This window comes from Euphorbia lathyris, chromosome 3, assembly GCF_963576675.1.
Source record: "Euphorbia lathyris chromosome 3, ddEupLath1.1, whole genome shotgun sequence".
NCBI lineage: Eukaryota > Viridiplantae > Streptophyta > Magnoliopsida > Malpighiales > Euphorbiaceae > Euphorbia > Euphorbia lathyris.
The window spans coordinates 89,294,189-89,299,322 of NC_088912.1; the positions used below are offsets into that span (position 1 = coordinate 89,294,189).

Sequence of the window (5,134 nt, forward strand, 5' to 3'; positions counted from 1 at the left end):
TTATAATAATATAGGAAGTTCGAATCTTGTTTGCAAGTAATAATTGTAAATGTTATTACATTTAGTAATAAATATGACATTTAAAAACATGACAGGATATAGCAATAATTTTAAATATTCGTGTAATTTCGTATCATTTTCGGTGAGCATGTCAACCATAACCCAACCAAAAAATTAACATGTCACTCTAAAAATAACATTTACTTATGTAGCTAAACTCAAATACTAAAATTTAATGTCGATTTCGTATCATGTAATTGCATCGTCTGTACTCTTATATAATTAAGAACTTGATATTTATAGAAATATAGGTTATTAATACTTATATGTTCTACACAATGCAACCGAAGGGCATTTCATGCAAGGTGTGTCGACTCTAGTGCAACCAATCCACAATTCAATCAATCGAATCTAACAAATTAAGTCCGATGCAACCTTTTGAAAGATGTTAACGAGCCTTCACATAATGTCTCGCACCATGGTCAAAATTAAAATAATACTTAGAGATGCAAGGACTCAAATCTAACACAAAAATTAGGGATATCAATTGGAAAATCTTAAAAACATAGAAACAACAAGGTTATATTACAACATTATGTCAGGATTATTAGGAGGACAGAATACTTTTTTCATGGAAACTGCTACATAGTGAAAAAATCCTATTTCTTTCTCCAAACAATCAGTAACCGTTAAAGAGAATCTATAAAATAAATTATCGATAATGACATCTCCAAAATGAGCTGTAAGGATAGGTTCTATTGCAGCTCTCATATAATTGGAAACATATTTGGCTCTTTCCTGTAAATCAAATGTCAATTCAATGTTACCATCATCAATGTTTGCATCCCAGCTGAGTTTGAATTCTTCTATTCTTTCAATGTTAAGTGAGCCTTCCTTTTCAATCAGATTCCTCACTTGTTCTTTAGAAGGAGCATTAAATGAAATATTGAAGTTATCCAATGTTGATTCTTTGATCATTCCCTGTTCATATTTATCAGCAAATCTTATACTAACATGAAATAAAATCGTTAAATATCAAGAATTTAATTTCAATGGCTTGAAGATCATTATTACCTCATTGACCATATCCTTGAGAGAATTGCCAATTAAGTGCAAAATTTCGCCACCATATTTGCAGTAAGGTATTTGATCACTTCTAGCTATGGAAGTGATCACCATATTACCACCAGGAACCATCTCCTCGGAGCGTGAACTCAAAAATTTGGTAAAATCATTCTCGAATTGATTCTGATATGCTTTCTATACACTTTCTGGGCTTGATTTGTCTATGCAAATGTTACCTTTGTTTAGTGAAATTCCAGATTCATTTACAAGCCCTTCAGGAACCTGCGTCATATATATACACCAAAATATGTAAAGAAAACATTATATTAATTTGGTATAATGGGATAATTTCTCAATTTTGGATCAACGTTGAGATATTTTTTGGTGAAAAAAGTTATTTTATATTTGAACGGACTTTTCCCTTGCTGATCATTTCTCCAAAAAATCATATATATTTAATTTTGTATTAGAACCTGAGATAACCAATGGAGGCTGGAAGAAGAGTGAACAAAGTGCAGAGAATTTGATGGAAACAGCCTTCCATAGAAACTTCCAGGCGTTGCAGCTATCAAGCAATGTTCAAACTTCTTTCCTTTCTCTTTCTCTAATTTCTGATGAAAATTGGGTACTAATGATCTGAAAATGGTGTTAAAATCATTCTCTGGAAGATCATTTAGGAAATACTGCAGATTTGGTGGTTTCTTGTTCAATTTAGTACAAGTAGAATCAATTGTTTCAATGATTTCCCAAAGTGGTAGGAGTGCGGTCGGTCCTGAAGAACACCCAAAATCTGCCATTGTTAGACATTCAGGGAAGCTGTTTTGACATATTTCTTCAATGCTTTCTTGGAGTATAGGTTTGGCTGTTAAAATCACTTTCTTCTGTATTAGATTAAGAAAATGGATTAAGTTTATTAATGGATCAAGCAAACTAATTTCCAATACTTCTGTAGTTTCTAATTTGATATATGTTTGGTAGGATGAAATTACCTGATACAAAGAGTTACTGTAGTAGCTATTTTCTCCTTCTCCCCAATTCATGTGATGAACTTGCACTGGAACTTGCATCTTTCTTTACTGTTGTAAGTTGCACTGGAACTTATTCAGGAATCTCTGGTATTATGTTTCCTTCTTTATATACTAAGTAAGCATACAAGTCAAGAATAAAAATATAATTATTATGGCAAAACTAAATTTCTACAAGTCACGTCAGTTGAAGTGTTTATGTTTAAATAAAGTTTAGGTAAGGGTAGGTCTACCCACTCCCAAGGTCAGAGCAAACCACAGACCTCGATGAAGGTTTACAGTGGAATTTACAGATCACCTACCAATGAAACTTAATAGGTTGGCATGAAAGCAATGGTGAAGATAAACGGTCTTATGAATAATTGGGTTGGTTAGCATAAAAGAAAAAGTAATGAATGGAGTATAATAGATTAATACGAAGTGGTTTTTATATGATCCACATTTGTGGTAGAGGATGGTTTGTAGAAGATGATGAGATAATTAATGTCTATTAATTTATTTATTAGTTGTTAATTGTTTTTAATATTTGGCTTAATTTTATTTGCTATGGCAAATAGTATAATTTCTCCTAGAAATATGGCTATTTTTACTCAACTTGAGTGAATGACACTGTCTAGTAATGTGGCCTTTGCCTTTACAATTGTGACAACTCAAAGTGGAGCATACATAGATGAGCTCGACCAATCGAAATAAAAACTAGCAAGTCTAAGGCCTTGGCCTCCGTGTTTGCTGATTCAAGAATTTAGCACGTGGTAATATCTAGATTGCACGAAAGAAATCAATTGCAATATAAAATTAATGATTGAAAGAGCAACAAATGATTTCAATATTGAGGAATACTAGAGGAATGAAAAGATATCATCAAAATGATTGTTTATTCTTCCATGGTTGCACAAAGCTGTTATTATAGGTTATAAAGTCCAAAAGCAAAACAGGAAAGGAAATAACAACCTTTACAACCTCGTGTCTCAATAATTGAGGACTTTAATTGAATTAAATATATTTTATTGATATATATTTAAAACTTTTCACACACTAAATACCCGTTCAAATTTGTTCCTCACCAACAAATAGTTTTTTATAGAAAGATGGGGACACAAACACTACACTCTCTCCTCTTTCACGGGAACACAAGCACACACATTTATTGAGTTTTTGTTTTTCTTCTCTTACTTACATACATCACACCCATGACCCATATTTATACTATCAATATATTAATAATAACCACACACACTATGTTGGTTAACATATCTTAATTTCAACCACACAATTATAAAAATCTAAGATTTTTTTTACTTGATTTATTTGTCAAAGGATCTAGAAAAGTCTCTATTAGTCGGTGATGAATTTTTTACTTTATTTTATTTATTATTATTATTTTAATACTCCCCTCAGCACCGACTAGTACCTCGTACTTGCTTGTCATCCCAAGTTGCTTTCTGAAGTCTTCAAACTTTGTACCGCTAAGTCCTTTCGTAAAGATGTCAGCAACTTGATCATCGGTCTTCACATACTTCATCTTAATATCCCCACGTAAGACCTTCTCTCTTACGAAGTGATAATGTACCTCAACATGTTTGGTTCTGGCATGGAACATTGGATTTTCAGTCAAGTGGATAGCTGACTGATTATCACAATATAACTGTATCGAGTAATCGACTGGCTGATGAAGATCTTTCATAAGCTGTATTAGCCAGGTACATTCTTGAGCTGCTGTTGCTGCTGCTCTGTACTCTGCTTCGGTACTTGATAATGAAACTGTAGGTTGTCTCTTGCTGCACCAAGATATAGGTCCTGATCCGAGACTAAACACATAACCTGTAGTTGAACGTCTTGTGTCATGATCTCCAGCATAATCAGCATCACAATATCCGCGTACCTCATTCTTTCCTCCGTTTTTGTATAAGATACCATAATCCATGGTACCTCGGACATATCGTAGAATTCTTCGAATAGATTCTAAATGAGGCTTCTTCGGATTCTGCGTGAATCGACTTACCATACTTACTGCATATGATATGTCTGGCCTCGTCAGAGTGAGATAGATCAGGCTTCCAACTAGTTGTCTGTACATGGTAGCATCCTCCAAGTCCTTTCCTTCAGCGGAACATAACTTCACGTGTACTTCTACTAGAGTTGTAATAGGCTTGCATTCGAGCATCCCAAACTTCTCCAAAAGATCTTTAGCATACTTATGTTGACACAAGAAAAGTCCTTCCTTCGTGCGTTCAACTTCAAGACTGAGAAAATGATTTAACTCTCCCAAGGATTTCATTTGGAAACGTACCGATAAGTTGGCTCTAACTTGATTTATCTCAGCAGCAGCATCACCTGTGATGATAAGATGATCTACATAAACTAATACTATAGCCAACTTCTCACCTTGGACCTTCATGAACAAACTGGAATCAGCTGGTGTCATCATTAGCCACTTTGAATCAGGAACTCTGCTATTTTCCCATACCATGCTCTTGGTGCTTGCTTCAATCCATACAGTTCCTTCTTCAGCTTGCATACATAGTTTGGTTGAGCCTTGCTCTCGAACCCCTGAGGTTGATCCATGTAAATTTCTCGATCCAATTCTCCATGTAAGAAAGCATTCTTCACATCCATCTGCCAAAGCTTCCAATCTTTACTAGCTGCAAGTGCTAGTAGAACTCGTACTACCACTGAACTTTATACTTTTTAATACTGGTGACCCTTATGACCGTTGACCAGTATTTTTTTTACCGTTGACCTCTGTTTTCATCTGTTTTCTCTCTCCTTACCTCCTTTTAAATCCTAAAATACCCATTTTATCATTTTCCTCCATCTCCATTTTACCTTTGTCTCTCTAAAACCAGTCTTTCTCTTCCTCCGACTCTTTTTTTCTCTATTTAAAACCTAAAATACCCATTGAGAATTAAAACAGCACTCTCTGGTTTCCACTCAGATTCTCTCGTTCTTTCTCTCCTTCTTTGTCATCATTATTCTCTGGTTCTTGCTTTTCTCAGTGTTCATTTACTGGCCTTACAAGACGCTCTCTCTTCCACCGTAATGGG

General features: G+C 34.5%; 1 pseudogene; it reads right to left on the bottom strand.

Annotated features, from left to right (window-relative positions):
• Positions 1-585: 585 nt before the first annotated feature.
• On the bottom strand, positions 586-2,183 carry LOC136222766 (probable caffeine synthase MTL2; annotated as a pseudogene).
• Positions 2,184-5,134: the final 2,951 nt, after the last annotated feature.